Source organism: Ovis canadensis, chromosome 1 (assembly GCF_042477335.2).
Source record: "Ovis canadensis isolate MfBH-ARS-UI-01 breed Bighorn chromosome 1, ARS-UI_OviCan_v2, whole genome shotgun sequence".
In the NCBI taxonomy this organism is placed as follows: domain Eukaryota; kingdom Metazoa; phylum Chordata; class Mammalia; order Artiodactyla; family Bovidae; genus Ovis; species Ovis canadensis.
The window spans coordinates 219,092,601-219,111,354 of NC_091245.1; the positions used below are offsets into that span (position 1 = coordinate 219,092,601).

Consider the following 18,754-nt stretch of genomic DNA (forward strand, 5'->3'; position numbering starts at 1 on the left):
AGAATGATAGAAAAGTAATAATAATTGTTGTATTAAGCCACTATATTTTGGGGTGATTTGTTACAAAGCAATAAGTAACGGAAATGTGGGTAATGTAATCTATAAATGACAAATATGGAAACTGAGGCTCAGAGAGTTTAAATATAATTGTCAAAGTCTTAGAATACCATTGTCAATTCCAAATACACCACATAAAATCTCAAGTCCTTTTCACTATTCTCTCCTCTAAATTCATAATTGGATATCTAAATGTCTACTTGAAAAGAAAGTGAGAGTGAAGTCGCTCAGTCATGTTCGACTCTTTGCGACCCCATGGACTGTAGCCTACCAGGCTTCTCTGTCCATGGGATTTTCCAGGCAAGAGTACTGGAGTGGGGTGACATTTCCTTCTCCAGAGGATCTTCCCAGCCCAGGGACTGAACCCGGGTCTCCTGCGTTGTAGGCAGATGCTTTACCGTCTGAGCCACCATGTCTCCTTAGCTGAATAATAAACATCTCAAATCTAAAATGTTCCAAAGTAACTCTTGAGGTCCTCCACCTCCTCTCTCTGGGTTCCCTACCTCCGTACATGGCACCAGTACTCATCCAGTTGCTCAGGCCAAAATACTGGAGTTATTGGGAATTCCCTGGCGGTCTCACTGCCAGGGCCTGGATTCAATCCCTGGTCAGGGAACTAATATCCCACAAGCTGCTTGGTACAGTGAAAAAAAAAAAAAAAGTGGAGTTATCATTGACCTGTTTCTTTGATTCATATCCTTCAACCAATCTGGTAGTCCTGTCTACTCTTAACTTCAAAGTGTCCTCTCAAACTGACCTTACTGCTCATCACATCTTCCTCAACCATTCCAGTGCTGGCTACCAACACATCTTGAACTACTACCATAGCATCTGAGCAGGAGGGGGTTAGTGAGGAACCAGCAACAGAGAGAGCCAAGGGAAAAGGGAAAAGAGACAACAGAGCAACACCTTCTGAGGCAACAGCTCTTGCTGTCAACCCCCGCCATCCCCCGCCATCCCCATCTCTAGCACTCTTGGTTATCTTCAGGGAAATGAGGCTGGAATCTCATAAGGCAGCAAGAGAGGTCTGCCTTCTCTCTTTCCCCTTTTCTCTTTCTCCTTTTCTAGAAACCCATTTCCCCTTCTCTAAAACCTATAAAAATGGGTTTTAGCCCATTTCTGGAAAAGCACAGTAACTGAATGTTTGCACGACACCCCTCCACACCCCACCACTGATTTGAGAATGAGATTCTACATCTGACTTCAGGGAGATTACAAGGGTAGGAGATTATGGCCTCGAGCAGGTTTTATCCCTTCCTCTGCACACTCATATGTTGCTTTGGATTTTGAAGGTTTATTTCTCAAGAGAGGAGATCTGGACCAGGTGGGGTGGGTGTGAGTATGGTTAATTGACTAAGCAAGGCCAGGACTTCCCAAATAAAATGTTATTTTTAAAAGAGAGAGAGAGAGAAAAAAGCACCAGGATGTGCTAGCCCAATAAATAATTCATTGGACTGCCTATTCACAGACTAATAGAAAAATATTGCAGAATGGCCTACATGTCAATCAGTGTGCAGTTAGTTAAATAAGCACTATGCAGATGTCACTTGTAAAACCCAGATTTATACATTAATTGTATGTTTTACCCAGGCAAAAGCATAATATTTTCTAACTTCACTTCAGATTCTATTAAAATCTCCCATGGCCTTAAAAAGGTTACCTGACATCTTGTAGGCCAGATCCAAGGCTGAATAGACATGTCCCCTGCTACTGAGTGTACAATAGCCAAACATTCAAACAACACTTGCTACCCATCCAGGGAAACACTGAGGGCTGTGATCCTTCTGGCCCACTGGAATCCTCCTGACTTCAGGGTGCACAGCTGCAGCAGCAAATGCAAGGCAGAATGCGTGTCTGCAAATACCCCAAACCCAGCTCCATCAGCAACTGCCACTTCCACCTCAACAATTTCCTAATGGTTTGATATGCTTTTAAAAGAAAGAGGATGAAGATGTACTATGACTACCATATTGCTGTTACTACTACTAAAAGTCCTACTATGTCCTAGGAATTGTGTTAAGTGCTTTACCGGCCATTCCCACCCCCCCCACCCCACCCCCCCACTGAGTTATTTCTCATCACAACACTGTGAAGCAGATCCTATTTTTATTCCATTTCTTTTTTCATATAAAATGTCTAGAAAATGAAAAAACACAGAGTAATCAAAGTTAGCTCACAGACAATGACACAACAAATTGATATCATGTAGCTCCCGGTGAGACACACTCAGAAGGAACTAAAATCGCTTCTATGGTATTCTTGCTCAAAGTGCATAGCTGGAAGTCAGTCAAAGTCAAACCCAAACTGAGGGACATTCTTAAAAATACTGGGTGGTAGTCTTCAAATGCATCAAGATATGAAGACAAAGACATTGCAAAGCTGTTCCATATTAAGGGAAACAAAATGAGACAACTACAAGCAGCATGTGGATATAGACTGGATTCTGAACCAGAAAAGGAACATCAGTGGACAACTGATGAACTTAAGGACAATTGATGAACTTAAGGACTGTGGATCAGTATTTTGCTAATATTAACTTTCTGATTTTTATCCTTTCTCTGTGGCAAAAAAATGACAATATTTGGGTAAACTAGGTGATGGGTACTCAGAAATTCTTGATGCTATTTTTCTCATTCTTTTTTTGCAAGTCAAAAGTTATTTCAAAATTAAAAGTTGAAAAATGTAAAAAAGAAAAAAAATGTTTTTTTTAAAACAGTATAGCACTCCATCAGGGAATCTCAGGAGACATAGCAGCTGGTACCAAATAAGGAATGGAAAATGAGACTGTTTCTCTTCCCACACCTCTTGATATCATTTGAGGTTTGTCCTTGGAGTGGTTCATCCAGAAGATAAATTTCTCCTGTGTAGAATTTTTGTGAGTGACAGTCTGTTGGATTTGGAAGATAACTTAGAGGGTTTCCCTGGTGGCTCAGACAGTAAAGAATCTGCCTGCAATGCAGGAGACCTGGGTTCAGTTCCTGGGTTGGGAAGATCCCTTGGAGGAGGGCATGGCAATCCACTCTAATATTCTTGCCTGGAGAATCCCCATGGACAGAGGAGCCTGGCGGGCTACAGTCCATGGGGTTGCAAAGAGTTGGACACAACTGAGCGACTCAGCATGCACACATTCTTAGGGGGCTTGTTTTTCGAAAAAGACACCTGAAGCTCAGAAGGGCATGAGGCTGATGGACCTGAGGTCACACAACAGGAGAGCCAAGATTAGCACACAGATAGTTCTTCTGGGTCACGGGATACTATTTCTGTTCCACCACTTTCAAATTCTGAAAGAGGACACCGTTGTGCCAGAATCCATGGTGTAGGGGCCTCATCCAGTAGCTATGTGTTTCTTTCTAACTACTAGCCAGAGATTTGCTTCTGTGGGTAAGACACTCATTCATTCATTCCTTTAGCACAAATTTATTGAATCCCTCAAGTGCCCAGCACTACTTGAAGGGCTACAGATACAGCAATGATCAAAAACAAAGTCCTTCAATTCTAGCAGGCTGGCCTGGGTTCTGAAACATTTTCTGCCACTAATGACCTACATGACCTGGGGCACATTCTTTTAGTTTGCTCTTTTATAACCAGAAAGAAAGAATTACTGAAAAGTTGTTCTGAGTATGAAATAAGATACCAAATCTAAGCTCTTAGCAGAATTGTCTAGCATATAAGCACTCAATAAATGTTAAATAATACTGTTATTTTTTTCTGTCCAACCTGAGACCTTGTCAGTTATGTTAGCTGGTGGAGGTATCTGGGAGTTCTCAGAAATTCTAGAGAATATTTCTAAATGCATTGAAAACTCACATTGAGGAAGGTGAATTTTCCCAACAGAGTAATTTTCCATTTCCCACTCCATTTCTTTGTTATTTTCAAAGGTAGATAAACAATAAAAAAGAAAGGGCAAGAAAGGCCAGCTGAGAAAACCGGTGCTGAGTGCGGAATCCAAATAGGAGTTATAATATGCAGAATATCTGATAAGTTTTATCTAGATTCAAATGAGACTGTTCTTGAAGGCTGGTTGCATTGAGCCTCTTCATGGGCATAATTCGACTGCCACTTTAGCCAACTCTTGATTATTTCCACAAATGAAAAGAATAATAGACACTGTACATAAAACAAGGCAAGCAGAACTCACTAATGCTGCTTGAGGAAAGCTTCCAGGGCCTCCTATTGCTATGTTCTGAGAACATGATCCTGGACACTCTGCCACATTCCTTGTTACCTGGCTCCTTAGGATCAGGTCCATCTAGGTACCCACCTTCTTCCTCTCCCTCACTTTCTCCCATAGCACCCAGCAGAGGGCCTCAAACACAGAATGTGTTCAACAAATAAATATGAAATAAATAAATTTATCTGGGAGAGTGAAACCTAGTCAAGCAATAAGAAAATAAAGTCTAATGTAGTTTAAGTTCCTTCAATTCATTCAAAATTCTGTCCACACAAAGGTGGTTGGAACGCAAGTGAATAGAATGTATTTCAGTTTCTCATGCTCCCTATAGAACAATTTTCAATGAGAGGTGGGATATTTAAGGGTATGGTATCATATTCTCCAATCACAAACTCTTTAGAGAAGTGACAGTAAATAAATCCAATCAATAGATCTATTTGGCTATATATCCCAAAAGTCTGTGAGCAGACATCACTGATATTACAGTAAGTGTACCTTCACCTTCCTTGATAAGCAGAGATGAAATCAGTATTTCTTAGAGATGCTCCAAGTGACTCTATGGAACAATCAGCATTGAGACTCAATGTGTAGATACATTACGTGTTTGAGTACCTAGCCCAGTGGTTCATGGCATTTGTCAAACCCCAATTTCAGATTTATGGAGGAAAGAACCTGTGTAACTCAGCTGGGATCCGGTAGCTACCTCACTTCCAATCAAGGTGACCAGGCAGACAGGAACACATCGCTCAAATTGGTTTTCTGGATACCAGTTCCTATGATATCACCATTCCTGTGATTAGTCCATGAAATTCTTCAAGAAAATGAAGGGTGTTATTGTAAGTTGGGCAGATACCTAAAATTGTGGTGCAACAAATATTCAGAGTTGTTTCTACTTGTTTCAGAATAAATTAAAGTAGCTTCCAAAGACCAACGCAATGCAAACACTTTTTAAAAACATCATTTGCATGAAGAGATCTAGTGGATTCGAAAAGAAATCATAAGAGGAGCAGATGAAAAAGAGGTAGAATTGGTGCTCCAAGCTATGACATGAAGCCCAGCTCACTCTCAGAAATGAATCCCAAATTTGGCTGTAAGTTTCCTTGCAGCAAATACAAAGAAAGTAAACCAGCTACATGATTCATAAGATAAAACATACCAGTCACTAGTAATAGGGCAGCTCTTCCTGAACAGAGAACTAAGAATTTCTCTTGTGTGGTTTAGTGAGCCCTATTCTCAATGACCTTCCTGTAGGAAATAAGAAAATGAATTATTATGACATCATTCTCTGTAGGTCTACAGCCCAAGGTCAAGGGTAGAGGGCAGGGCAAGTACAAAGAGCAGAGGGTAGCAAGTGGTCTGTGCAGAGCGCTTGAGGATGGGTCTCAACTGGTGGATCAGAGAACAACATGTTTTGAAGCAGGGCTTCATTTTCATTTTGAAGAGAAACCTACTTCAAATTTCTCTCAGGCCTGCTCTGCTCCCTTCAGCCTCAACCTCCGCCCTGAACCACAAACTCTCTGTTATCAAAGTTGGGTTGTTTACTCAACAAGAGCCTAGCAGAGAGCAAGACAAAAACCACATTCGGTTGGTCCCCTTTAAAAGAGTACTGAGGAAGTCCTATGAGGTTCTCTATGTCACCAACATTAGTTACAGAGGACAGATGAGCATTTGTGAAATGAGACATGAAACAAAAAGGAAACGAGAAAAGGAAATAAAGTTCAACAGGCAGGGCACTGCCATTTTGGGTTCATTTTTTCAGAAAATCTGTCTTATCATTTACCTTCTACATAAACCTGCCTCTGAAACAGACTTCATTTTGAGTTCCATCTTTTCTTATTCAAGCAGGAGAATTTCTATCTCCATAAGTTGAGTAGGGTCAACATATTAAAAAGGAAAACAAAATGAAACGACTATGGCAAAGAATGCCTGTTGTGTGGGAACAGGCATTCTCCATGAGGATGGAGAAAGTCACCCATGGGCCATTGAGAGGTTATTTAGATAGCCGTTCATGCCTGCATGCACCCAGAAGCAGACTCCTAATCTATGTTCTTTTTTTTTCTTTTTTTTTTTTTTTACAGATGTCTGATAGGTACACTGAGAAAGCCTGGGCCATCCCTGCTGGGGTGCAGAGAAGGAGGGAATGGCCTTGGAAAGGGGCAGGGGCCTTAAAGTCAGGTAGGCCTAGATTCTAGTCCTGCTCTCTGCAGTAACTCAACCTGTCTCAGCATGTTTTACCACCTCTGAAATGGAACAATGGGAATCCCAGGTGGCATAGTGGTAAAGAATCCACTTGGCAATGCAGAAGATGAGAGAGAGGTGGGTTTGATTCCTGGGTAGGGAAGATCCCCTGGGGAAGGAAATGGAAACCTGCCCCTGTATTCTTGCCTGGAGAGTTGGACAGAGGGGCCTGGCGGGCTACAGTCCAGAGGGTCACAGAGTCGGACATGACTGAGCATACAGACAGACAGACAAAATGGAATAGTAATTCTTCCCTGTTGAGATTAGAGATAATGTTACAATGTCAAAATTCAGAAATTATAGAGCACATAAATCAGGATCTGGCAGGAAAATAGGAGATGCTCTATAAATGAAGGTGGTCCATCCAACTATCCATTTACTTATTTTTATCCCCTTTTCCTGCTCTTTGCCAGGTTTTAGTAACAGCTACAGCATCAAGCTACAAACAAGAAACGGAGTAGCCATGAGAGATTTCATTGTAAAGAATCAGCCTCCTTCAGAATACATCAGTTCCAGAGGAATATTCCATGCCTCCAGAGAAGTGAACACACAGGTGCATAATTTAATATTTGATCATCAAAAAAGCAAGAGAGTTCCAGAAAAACATCTATTTCTGCTTTATTGACTATGCCAAAGCCTTTGACTGTGTGGATCACAATAAACTGTGGAAAATTCTTCAAGAGATGGGAATACCAGACCACCTAACCTGCCTCTTGAGAAGCCTATATGCAGGTCAGGAAGCAACAATTAGAACTGGACATGGAACAACAGACTGGTTCCAAATAGGAAAGGAGTACATCAAGGCTATATATTGTCACCCTGCTTATTTAACTTATATGCAGAGTACATCATGAGAAACGCTGGACTGGAAGAAACACGAGCTGGAATCAAGACTGCCAGGAGAAATATCAATAACCTCAGATATGCAGATGACACCACCCTTATGGCAGAAAGTGAAGAGCCACTAAAAAGCCTCTTGATGAAAGTGAAAGAGGAGAGTGAAACAGTTGGCTTAAAGCTCAACATTCAGAAAACGAAGATCATGGCATCCAGTCCCATCACTTCATGGCAAATAGATGGGGAAACAGTGGAAACAGTGTCAGACTTTATTTTTGGGGGCTCCAAAATCACTGCAGATGGTGACTGCAGCCATGAAATTAAAAGACGCTTACTCCTTGGAAGGAAAGTTATGACCAACCGAGATAGCATATTGAACAGCAGAGACATTACTTTGCCAACAAAGGTCCATCTAGCCAAGGGTATGGTTTTTCCAGTAGTCATGTATGGATGTGAGAGTTGGACTGTGAAGAAGGCTGAGCGCCGAAGAATTGATGCTTTTGAACTGTGGTGTTGGAGAAGACTCTTGAGAGTCCCTTGGACTGCAAGGAGATCCAACCAGTCCATTAAGAAGGAGATCAGCCCTGGGTGTTCTTTGGAAGGAATGATGCTAAAGCTGAAACTCCAGTACTTTGGCCACCACGCAAAGAGTTGACTCATTGGAAAAGACTCTGATGCTGGGAAGGATTGGGGGCAGGAGGAAAAGGGGACAATAGAGGATGAGATGGCTGGATGGCATCACCGACTTGATGAATGTGAGTGCGAGTGAACTCCGGGAGTTGGTGATGGACAGGGAGGCCTGGTGTGCTGCGATTCATGGGGTTGCAAAGAGTCGGACACAACTGAGCAACTGAACTGAACTGAACCCTTTAGCTGTTAGTAGCAATGGGAAGTGTAAAGGGAGCTGACTTTCTCCAGTAAAGGGAGGCTCCCACTCCTTTGTTCACCCTAAATGTTTGCTTTGTGGACCGTGCGCTGGCTCTGAGGTATCCATTTAGCCATCTGCTCTCGCCGTCCTGTAGCACGGATCTGGTCAAATATCTACTTCTATGCTGTGTTTAATCACTCAGTCATGTCTGACACTTTTCAACCCCATGAACTGTAGTCCTCCAGGCTCCTCTGTTCATAGGGATTTCCCAGGCAAGAATATTGGAGTGGGTTGCCATTTCCTTCTCCAGGGGATCTTCCCATCCCAGGGACAGAACCCAGGTCTCCTGCATTGTAGGTGGATTCTTTACTGTCTGAGCCACCATGGAAACCCTTCTACTTCTACAGATATGGTCACATCTGCTTCTATAGATACATTTCTCTTATTCCCTTCCCTTTAGAAAAATGAGTTTTAATATTAATTGTCTCTATACTCTTTTTATTTTTATTTTATTAAAATAACATCTCTTTACTTATTTGGCCACACTGTGCAGCCTTTGGGGATCTTAGTTCCCCGGCCAGGAATCAAACCAGTGCCCCCTGCATTAGGAGTCTTAACCACTGGGCCACCAGGGAATTTCCTGTCTATACACTTGAAAACCCACTCCAGTGTTCTTGCCTGGAGAATCCCAGGGACGGCGGAGCCTGGTGGGCTGCCGTCTATGGGGTCGCACAGAGTCTGACACGACTGAAGCGACTTAGCAGCAGCAGCAGCATACTCTTGAAATGTACCTGTCTGACCTTTCTTGGATGATTTTAAACCTTTGCTTATAACATTAATTTCTTTCTGATTACCAAAGTAATATTTTATTATTATAATATTCTATTTTTATTTTATTTTAATAAAATAAAAATAAAAAGAGTATAGAGACAATTAATATTAAAACTCATTTTTCTAAAGGGGAGGGAATAAGAGAAATGTATCTATAGAAACAGATGTGACCATATCTGTAGAAGTAGAAGGGTTTCCATTTTATTAATATATATTATTATCTGAAAAATACAAACCTCCCCCCCAAAAAAAAACCCTCAGAAAGGAAAGGAGCAAATTCTGCTAACTGCCCCACCTAGAAATGTCAGGCCTGCTAGCATCTCCCCAGTTGTTTCGTATCCAGTACACAGGCATTCTCTTTTTCTCCCCCCAAATGAATCACACGATGCATATTATGGTATATGCTCTCTTTACTGTTGTTTAGTCACCAAGCCCACAGACATACACACATATAGTATACATATAATCACCATTGTTTGGAGAAAACAATTGACAGATATCACACTTACTTCACATAAATATTTGTTGGAGTTCAGCAGAATATTTGGAAACTAAAGGCCTGCTGGGTGTGTCATCTTGTGTAAGTTATTAAATGTCTCATTTGTAAAATAGGACAGAAATGCCACCCATGAGCATTACACGAGAAGATGAAAGCAAAAGCAAATCTAAACTTTAAAGTGATATGCAAATGTGAAAAAAACAAAGTACCCTGTAGCCATAACAGGAAGATGTAAAAGATGCCAGTTCTCCAAATGATTTTACTTTCCATAGCAGAAGTTCCCAAAATGAAGCGTCTGCATTCTTCTCTGGGTTTACACTGCTGACTGAGTCAGCCCCAGGGCCTAGCTTCCCCCAGGCAGAGCCATTCCTGAGGCTGTTCCTGGGCCTCAGGTATGGGCCAGTGGGCAGAACAGTCAGTTCATGAGCCTGACCATCTGACCCCAGCTTTACCAGCTGCCTTTGCTCAATGAGGGTACATATTTAACTTCTTGGTGAGTCATTCTCTAAGACTCCAAACTGGGACAGCCAGCTTCGTCACCTACTTCACTTGATGGCCAAGAGGAAGTTTTGATGATGATGGAGAGGAGGGATTTTACGACCCTGGGAAACACTTCCTCTGAACTGATATGGCAGGGAGGGGCAGGGTGGTGCAGTGGTGAGTGTGCAGGAGTCAGGCCTGGGACACTTTGGCTGGTACCATCTCTGCCCGGTGGACTTTGGTTTTGTTATCTGGAAAATGACAAAATTTTTGTCTCTAAATGAGTTGCTCTTTTCAGCTTTAACTGAGGCACAATTGACAAATATAAATGAGTTGAATATAATAATTAGGCCTATTATATAGTGATTTAAATTTATATACATAATGTTGCTCCAAAATCACTGCAGACAGTGAATACAGCCGCAAAATTAAAAGACGCTTGCTCCTTGGAAGAATAGCTATGACAAACCTAGACAGTGTATTTAAAACCAGAGATACCACTTTGCTGACAAAAGTCTGTCTAGTCAAAGCTATGATTTTCCAGTAGTCATGTACAGATGTGAGATTTGGACCATAATGAAGGCTGAGCGCCAAAGAAGTGATGCTTTCGAAATGTGATGCTGGAGAAGACTCTTGAGACTCCCTTGGACTGCAAGTAGATCAAACCAGTCAAATCTAAAGGAAATCAACCCTGAATATTCATTGGAAGAACTGATGCTGAAGCTGAAGCTCCAATACTTTGGCCACCTGATGTGAAGAGCTGACTTATTGGAAAAAAATTTGATGCTGGAAAAGATTGAGGGCAAAAGAAGAAGAGGACAGCAGAGAATATAATATGATAGATAGTAACATCCAACTTAATGGACATGAATTTGAACAAACTGGGAGATGGTGAAGGACAGGGAAGCCTGGCATGCTGCGGTTCATGGGGTCTCAAAGAATCGGACACGATTTAGCAACTGAACAACAATAACAACTAAGGCATCCCACCGCATCTCTCTTAACCTCTAGGCCATGCCTCATGCTGTCCCACCTGCCTGGACCACCCTCCAGTCCTGTCTCAATCTCCAACTCTGGCCTCCTTTCCACACTGCTTTCTGAGATCAAGGGATATATTTTAGTTTTATATTCCTAGGACCTAGCCCATATCTGGAACACAGCTGGTATCTAATCAAGGTTTGTGGAATGGAGAAATAGATGATTAAATGAATGAATCTAATTAGCCATTGTGTGGCACAATTAAAACTTACATGAGTATCAGCTGACTCCAAGCCAAATAGGATTATGTATATACCAAAAGTGTCCAGCATGGTGCCTGGGTCATATTAAGTGATACAGAAACGTCTGTTCTTCTCTTCTTTGCTTCCTTTCTCTCTTAAAACATTTTGCACAAAAAGTCAAATACCAAATAAAGACCAAAGCCAGGAGCCCTCTCCCAGAAGTTGAGGGGGGTGGTGGCAGTGAGGAGGGAGGTGTTGGTTTGAACCCACTTCTTGGAAGCCTATTGATGTGTGCACTCATATATACATAAGGAAGAAAAAAAAGGGGGGGCTTCCCAGGTGGCTCAGTGAAAAAGAGTCTGCCTGTCAATGCAGGAGATGCAGGGATCTGGTCCAGGAAACTCCACACATCGCAGAGCAACTAAGCTCCTGTGCCACAGCTACTGAAGTCTGAGCGACCTAGAGCCCATGCTTTGCAACAAGAGAAGTCACTGCAGTAAGCCTGTTCACTGCAACTAGAGAGAGGCTGCCGCTCCCTGCAACTAGAGGAAAGCCTGTACGGCAACGAAGACCCAGATCAGCCAAAAAGAGAAAAAAGAAAAAAATACATCTCTTACCTGGCGGTTGGTGTTTAATGCCAGCACTACCTTGGAACTGGTGAGTGTGGGTTTTTTTTTTTTAATATCAGCAATATCAATCTATTTTGATTCACTGAAGAAAGGTAAAGAATGATTTCCAGCCATCTACCTAAAAGTCATGGTTTCCAAGAGCATCACCACACTCAAAACAAGGCTCTGCCAAACATCAAAAATGATTTACTTGGAAAAGATTGATTTTCCTTTTATCTTATATTTAATTTTTCATTTCAAACTGCTTTAAATAAAAGTTTAAAATATTTTGGGCATTTGAAAGACTCGTACTAGCACCAAGACCATCCATATATCTACTACCCAGAAAAGGGTTTCAAAGCCTCAGGACTAGGACATTTGCATACATATAACTGTCTGCTGTCAGGGACTGTCCTGTGCACTGTAGATGTTCAGCAGAATTCTTGGCTTCTACTTACTACATGCCAGTAGCAACACCACCCCTAACTTTGTCAGCCAGAAATGTCTCCAAACACTGCCAGATATTTCCTAGGAAGCAAAATCATTTTCCCCCGCCTCCCTCCCCATTTAGAATCACTTAGATCAAACAGTTACCATTTTGCTGTATTTGCTTTATTATACAATTTTTCAAAAAAACATTTGAAAATAAGTTGCATGCTGGCAGTTTACCTCCATATACTTTAGCAGGCATCTCCTAAATTTAAGAATCTTGACCTGCATAATTTACCATTACACATTCAAGAATATTTAGAAATCTCCAATACTATCTAATACCCAGTCCACAGGCTACTTGTACAAAGCAGTACTGGTCTTTGAGTCTGGGAAGGAAGATATACTTACTGATTAATTTTGGTCCTATATCTGAGAAATCAATGATTATACAGTTGTCTTTGTTTAGGCTGGGACAAAATATTTTATTTCAAACGGCTTCTCTTGCCTTCAGTGTTCTGGTCAAGGTTTCATGATCAAATTACGGCATGGTTGAATCAAGACACATGGTGATTTTAAAAAAATAACAAAAACGAAAACAAAGTTCCTTTAAAAAATGAACCATGGAGCACATGGATTGGCTGGCTGTATACCTTAGTACTTTCAATCTCTAGATACTTTCATTTTTTCTCTCCATCATTTCCTCCCTCACTTTTTTTAAATATATAGCTTTGACAACTGGTACATCATTATATGTTTAATTCTTTTCTTTTATGTATTAGGCTGCACTGGATCTTAGTTGCAGCATGCAAACTCTCAGTTGTGGCCTGTGGGACCTAGCTCCCTGATTAGGGATCGAACCTGGGCCCCCAGTTGGAGCTTGGAGTCCCAAGTCACTGGACAACCAAGGGAAGTCCCTCTATGGTTAATTTTTATTTGACTCTTCATTCTCTTTGCCACACCCTCTGTCCTTTATTCACAATTCTTTGCAAATCTATAGCTTTGGAAGATTTAAACTGTTACCTTCCTCTCACTTGCACCAAAGATCCTGTGATTTGCTGCAGAAAAATCATCCAGGTTGATGTTTCTCTAAATCCTGGTCCCTGTATTTACCTGGGCCTCACACAAGCTCCTATTTGCTTTCCATCTCCATGAGTGACACTAGTCCGTTTTGATTGCCCAAGGCTAAAATCAAGAGATATCCTAGATAGTCCTCAGTCTCACTCTGGGTCTCCAACTGATACCAAGTGCTACAAGAGCTCTACTTTCTAGATGTGTCTCAGTCCCACACACTTAATACTCACTGCCCACAAGCCCGTGTGACTGCAACAGCCTCATAACCAACCTCTCTGCCTCCAGTCTTATATCTCTCTAGTCCATTTGACCGGAGGCAATCACCCTAATCTTTCCAATATGCAAATCTAACCCATCAATGGTTTGTTGTTATCCTTAGAATAAAGTCCAAACTCTAACTTGGTCAGCTGTCCCTTTGTTACCTGCCAACCTCTCCAGACTCATCACAGCCCTTTGCTCTCAGCACCAACCACCCACAGACTTAATGCTCCAAACACAATGTCCTTACTTAAATACTTCAAATGAGCTACCTGGTCACTTTTCAAACTTTGGATATACAGTTTTCTATGCCTGCAGATTAACATCAACCACTGTCTTAAAACTGTTGGAAGTTATTGTATATTCTACACTATGATAGGCCAAAGCCTCTTTTATTAATCATAGAAGTTCCTTATGGTTTATATTGATGTACTACTTCATACCTTATTTATATAAATAAAGTTTGGTATGAAAGTGAAAGTTGGTCAGTAGGGTCCAACTCTTTGCAACCCCATGGACTGGCCATGGAATTCTCCAGGCCAGAATACTCGAGTGGGTAGCCATTCCCTTCTCCAGGGAATATTCCTAAACCAGGGATTGAACCCAGGTCTCCTTCATTGCAGGCTGATTCTTTACCAGCTGAACTACCAGGGAAGCCTGGTAGTTTGGTATAGGAGCAATATATATTCATCCCAGAAAACTGAGAAAAGTATATATGAATGTTGTGTGTATATATGTAGATAGGCATAGATATATAGGTATATATACATAGACATAGATAAAGATAGATTTAAAGAAGAGGGCCATCCTGTACATATATATTTTTAAACCAAACACTTTTATATGTGTTTACAGTTTTAGTTAATAATTTAATAAATATCCAGTTATATGCTCCTCATAATCATAACAGTAGCAAACTGTAAGAAACCAACATGGCTTCACATAAGAATTGTTTTTGCATTTTGAAGAACTTCCTGCAACATTCTAGCTACCTTATTATTTTTTTTATTGTGGTAAAATATTCATGACACAGAATTTACCATTTTAATCCCTTCAAAGTACACAGTGCAGTGGCATTAAGTACATTCACAATGCTGTGCTGCTGCTGCTAAGTTGCTTCAGTCGTGTCCGACTCTGTGCGACCCCAGAGACCTCAGCCCACCAGGCTCCCCCGTCCCTGGGATTCTCCAGGCAAGAACTCTGGAGTGGGTTGCCATTTCCTTCTCCAATGCATGAAAGTGAAAAGTGAAAGTGAAGTCACTCAGTCGTGTCCAACTCTTAGTGACCCCATGGACTGTAGCCTACCAAGCTCCTCCATCCATGGGATTTTCCAGGCAAGAATACTGCAGTGGGGTGCCATTGCCTTCTCCGACAATTCTGCGTAGCTGTACCAGGGGCTGGGAAGGGAGGAATGGGGAGTCACTATTTAATGGGTACAGGGTTTCTGTTTGAGATGAATGAAAAGTCATGGTACAGAACCCTGTACCCATTAAACAGTGACTCCCCATTCCTCCCTTCCCAGCCCCTGGTAACTTGAACACATTGTAATTGTTTTCACTTAATTTTCCCACACCTTTAACTATTGTACAACTTAATTTTTAATTATTGCAAATACCTGGTTGATTGCATCATAATTTATTTAACTGGGCTCCTGTGTTAAGATTTTTAGATTATGTCCAATTCTAATTTTTCACTCTCAACACAATACACTGAACTTTCTTTCCTTATTGTTTGTTAAGCAGTTTTTATCTTCTCTAACCCTGAGACGGTTCAGAATCAATCATGTTACTGCCACGTTTAGGATGAGGAAATACTAGGCAGTGAAACTACTCTGCATTATATCATAATGATGGATATTTTCCAGGCAAGAGTACTGGAATGGGGTGCCATTGCCTTCTCCGTATGTTATTATATATTTGTCCAAATACATAGAATGGACAACACCAGGAATGAACTGTAATGTTAACTATGGACTTTGAGTGATTATGATGTGTGATGTGTCAATGGACATTCAACAATTGTAATAAATTCCCTTCTCCAGGGGATCTTTCCAACCCAGAGAACAAACCCGGTCTCTTACATTGCAGGTACGTTCTTTACCATCTGAGCCACCAGGGAAGCCCACTCTGATGGGGGATATTGCCAATGGGAGAAGTTACGTGTAGGGGTAGATGGTATACAGGAAATCTCTATACTTTCTCCTCAATTTTCATATAAGCCTAAAATCACTCTAAAATTATCTTAATAAAAACAAGGAAATAATGATCACATAGAGATTCTGTGTTGTCCAGTGTCTCAGGGTTAGAAAGGGGAGAGCTGGACCTGGTGTCCAGGGCCTCTAAGTCCATGCCACTGTTCTATCCTGTCTCTGACAGTCTCGCCATTTCTCAACTTAGCAGAGATGGCAGTTTGGATAGAATGGAGTATCAGGGGACAACAAGCACATGAGAAGATATGGTGCAACAGAGCTGCCAAGTCTGGATTAAGGGGGAAGAGTACAGACGTAAGATAACATAGGCAAGGGAGTTGTGAAATGCTCATGGCCAGCAAGTCAAACTGGAATACCACAGGTCAAAGCAAGGGTAGGCAGTGACAAGGCTGTAACAAGCTCTGAAGGAAGCTATGATGTAAGGACTGGCACTGCCCCACTTCCCAGTCCCCAAAAGTCCTCCATGTGAAAAACTTGCCAGCTCACCCATGTACTTGGGCAACTTGATCATGAATATGGAAGTAATAATCCTATTTTGGGGACTGTTCTGAACAAATCTGATACCACAGACATTTAGACACAGTAAGATTACGCAGGTTAGTTAAAATTCCAGTCATCTTTGCTTTTTGGTCACACTGATGTTATCTTGGTGGGAAAACCCTGATAGTTACAGCAGATTGTCTTTCGTGGATGGACCTAGAGACAATCATACCAAGTGAAGTAGGTCAGAAAGAGAAAAACAAATCCTGTATATTGACACAATATATGTGGAATCTGAAAAAAAACTGGCATGGATGATCTTATTTACAAAGCAGAAATAAAGACACAGATGTAGAGAGTGAACATATGATACCAATGGGGTATGGGGGGGCTGTAATGAATTGGAAGACTGGGATTGACATATATATACTATTGATAGTATGTATCCAATAGATAACTAATGAGAACCCACTGTATAGCACAGGGAACTCTACCTAGTACTGACCTAAACGGGAAGGATGTCCAAAAAAGAGAGGATACGTGTGTATGCATAGCTTATTCACTTTGCTGTAGAAACTAACACACTATTGTAAAGCAACTACAATCCAATAAAGTTAAAAAAAAAATAAAGCAGAACTTCAAACAATAACTTATTATTACTGCATAATTATAATTTCTGTGTGTGAAAAAAAAATAAAACAGTAAGTCCAGAGTGGAAAAACACAAGGGATTTTTCCAAGCACAAAGTTTCTAACTTTCTAAATTTCCAGCCAGTTAATGCTGACTTTTTGACATTTCATTTACATAATTTTGCTTAATTTGGGTTTCTATGAAACCAGAGACTGGGATGAGGATTTGTGAGCAGGAAGCTTATTTGCAAAGTGAACCCAAGAAGCAGAAGTGTGGGAGTTGGGAAAGAAGAAACGCCAAGTAAGTGCTTATTAGAAGTGGGTTTCTGCTGTGAGCAACTGTGGCTCACTACTGCCGGGTGTTTCTAAGGATGGAGTAGAATGCCCTGGAATTGCACAGGGCACAGGAGGCTGGAGACTGTCATCAATTTCCTGCTCTATGACTGAAAGTTCCACCTTCTTACTCTCTCTTTCCCTGGCAACTCTGGGCTCTAGGATCCGACTCAGCAACCTTCCGTGGCTGTGGAAAAAGCCCCAAGGCTCAAAACAGACCCTGCAAGGTTTGTGTACTCAAGGCACGTACAGGAAATACGTACATGGAACTGGCCAATGCCGTCTCCCTAAAGTCAAGTGGGCTGATAGCATGTGGTTTAGAAAACACTAGTGTCTATACCTATTAACTTTTGTAACCAAATCTCTTCATTTAAAAACAAACCCAGCCAAACACACACACACACACACACACACACACACGGAAGTGCTAAGTTGCTTCAGTCATGTCTGACTCTTCATGACCCCATGGACTGTAGCCCGCCAGACTCCTCTGTCCATGAGATTCTCCAGGCAAGAATACTATAGTGGGTTGCCATTCACAGGGGATCTTCCCGATCCAGGGATTGAGCCCACATCTCCTGCATTGCAGATGAATTCTTTACCTCTGAGCCATCTGGAAAGCCCCAGCTAGTGCAGAAAAGCAAATTAATATTTTAAATGTTATATTAAATTTGGAATGTATAACATGGCTATAATGAAAAAGATGGACAATAACAAGTGTTGACAAGAATGTGAGGAAGTAGGAACCCTCATATATTATGCAAAATGATATAGCACTTTAGAAAAGAGGTTGGTGGTTTCATAAACTTACACTTGTAGATGGTCACCCAGCAATGCCACTTCTAAGAGGACTGAAAACATAACTTCACATGAAAGCTTTTTACATGTTCACAGTAGAATTACTCATAATAGGCAAAATGGAAACAACTTAAATGTCCATCATCTGATAATCGGATAAACAAATGATAGTATATCTATGGGCTTCGCTGGTGGCTCAGACAGTAAAGAATCTTCCTGCAATGTGGGAGACCCAGGTTTGATCCTTGGATTGAGAAGATGCCCTGCAGAAGGGAATGGCTACCCACTCCAGAATTCTAGCCTGGAAAATTCAACCATGCAAGAAATATGAAGTACTGGTATAAGCTACAACAAGGCTAGAATTAAAAATAAGATACTAAGTGAAAGAGGCCAGTAATAAAAGGTAACAGATTGTATGATTTTCTTAATATGAAATGTCCAGAATAGGCAAATCCACAGTATCATGCACAAAGATTCTATATATGGAGACAACAAGTAGGTCAGTGGTTGCTGGGGGCAAAGGGTAGGAATAGGTTTTAGAAAAGGCATTCCTGGCTTCAATTTTACAAATTTTGAAATCTTGGGTGGTGTATTTAAAAACTCAGTTTCCTCAGCTGAGGGAATAATAACGTCAACCTATTGTGGAGATTCAGTTGGGCAATGTAATAAGGTATCTGACATGAAACACATTTAGTAAATGGTAATTATTATTATTATTATGGATAAAGAATACAG

The 18,754-nt window shown here is 41.2% G+C and overlaps 1 long non-coding RNA gene across 1 annotated transcript in view; it reads right to left on the reverse strand.

The window, feature by feature from the left end:
• The window catches only part of LOC138423836 (uncharacterized), a 107,710-nt gene that overhangs the window by 72,020 nt on the left and 16,936 nt on the right, over positions 1-18,754 (reverse strand). The gene's annotated exons all lie outside the window — the stretch shown is intronic.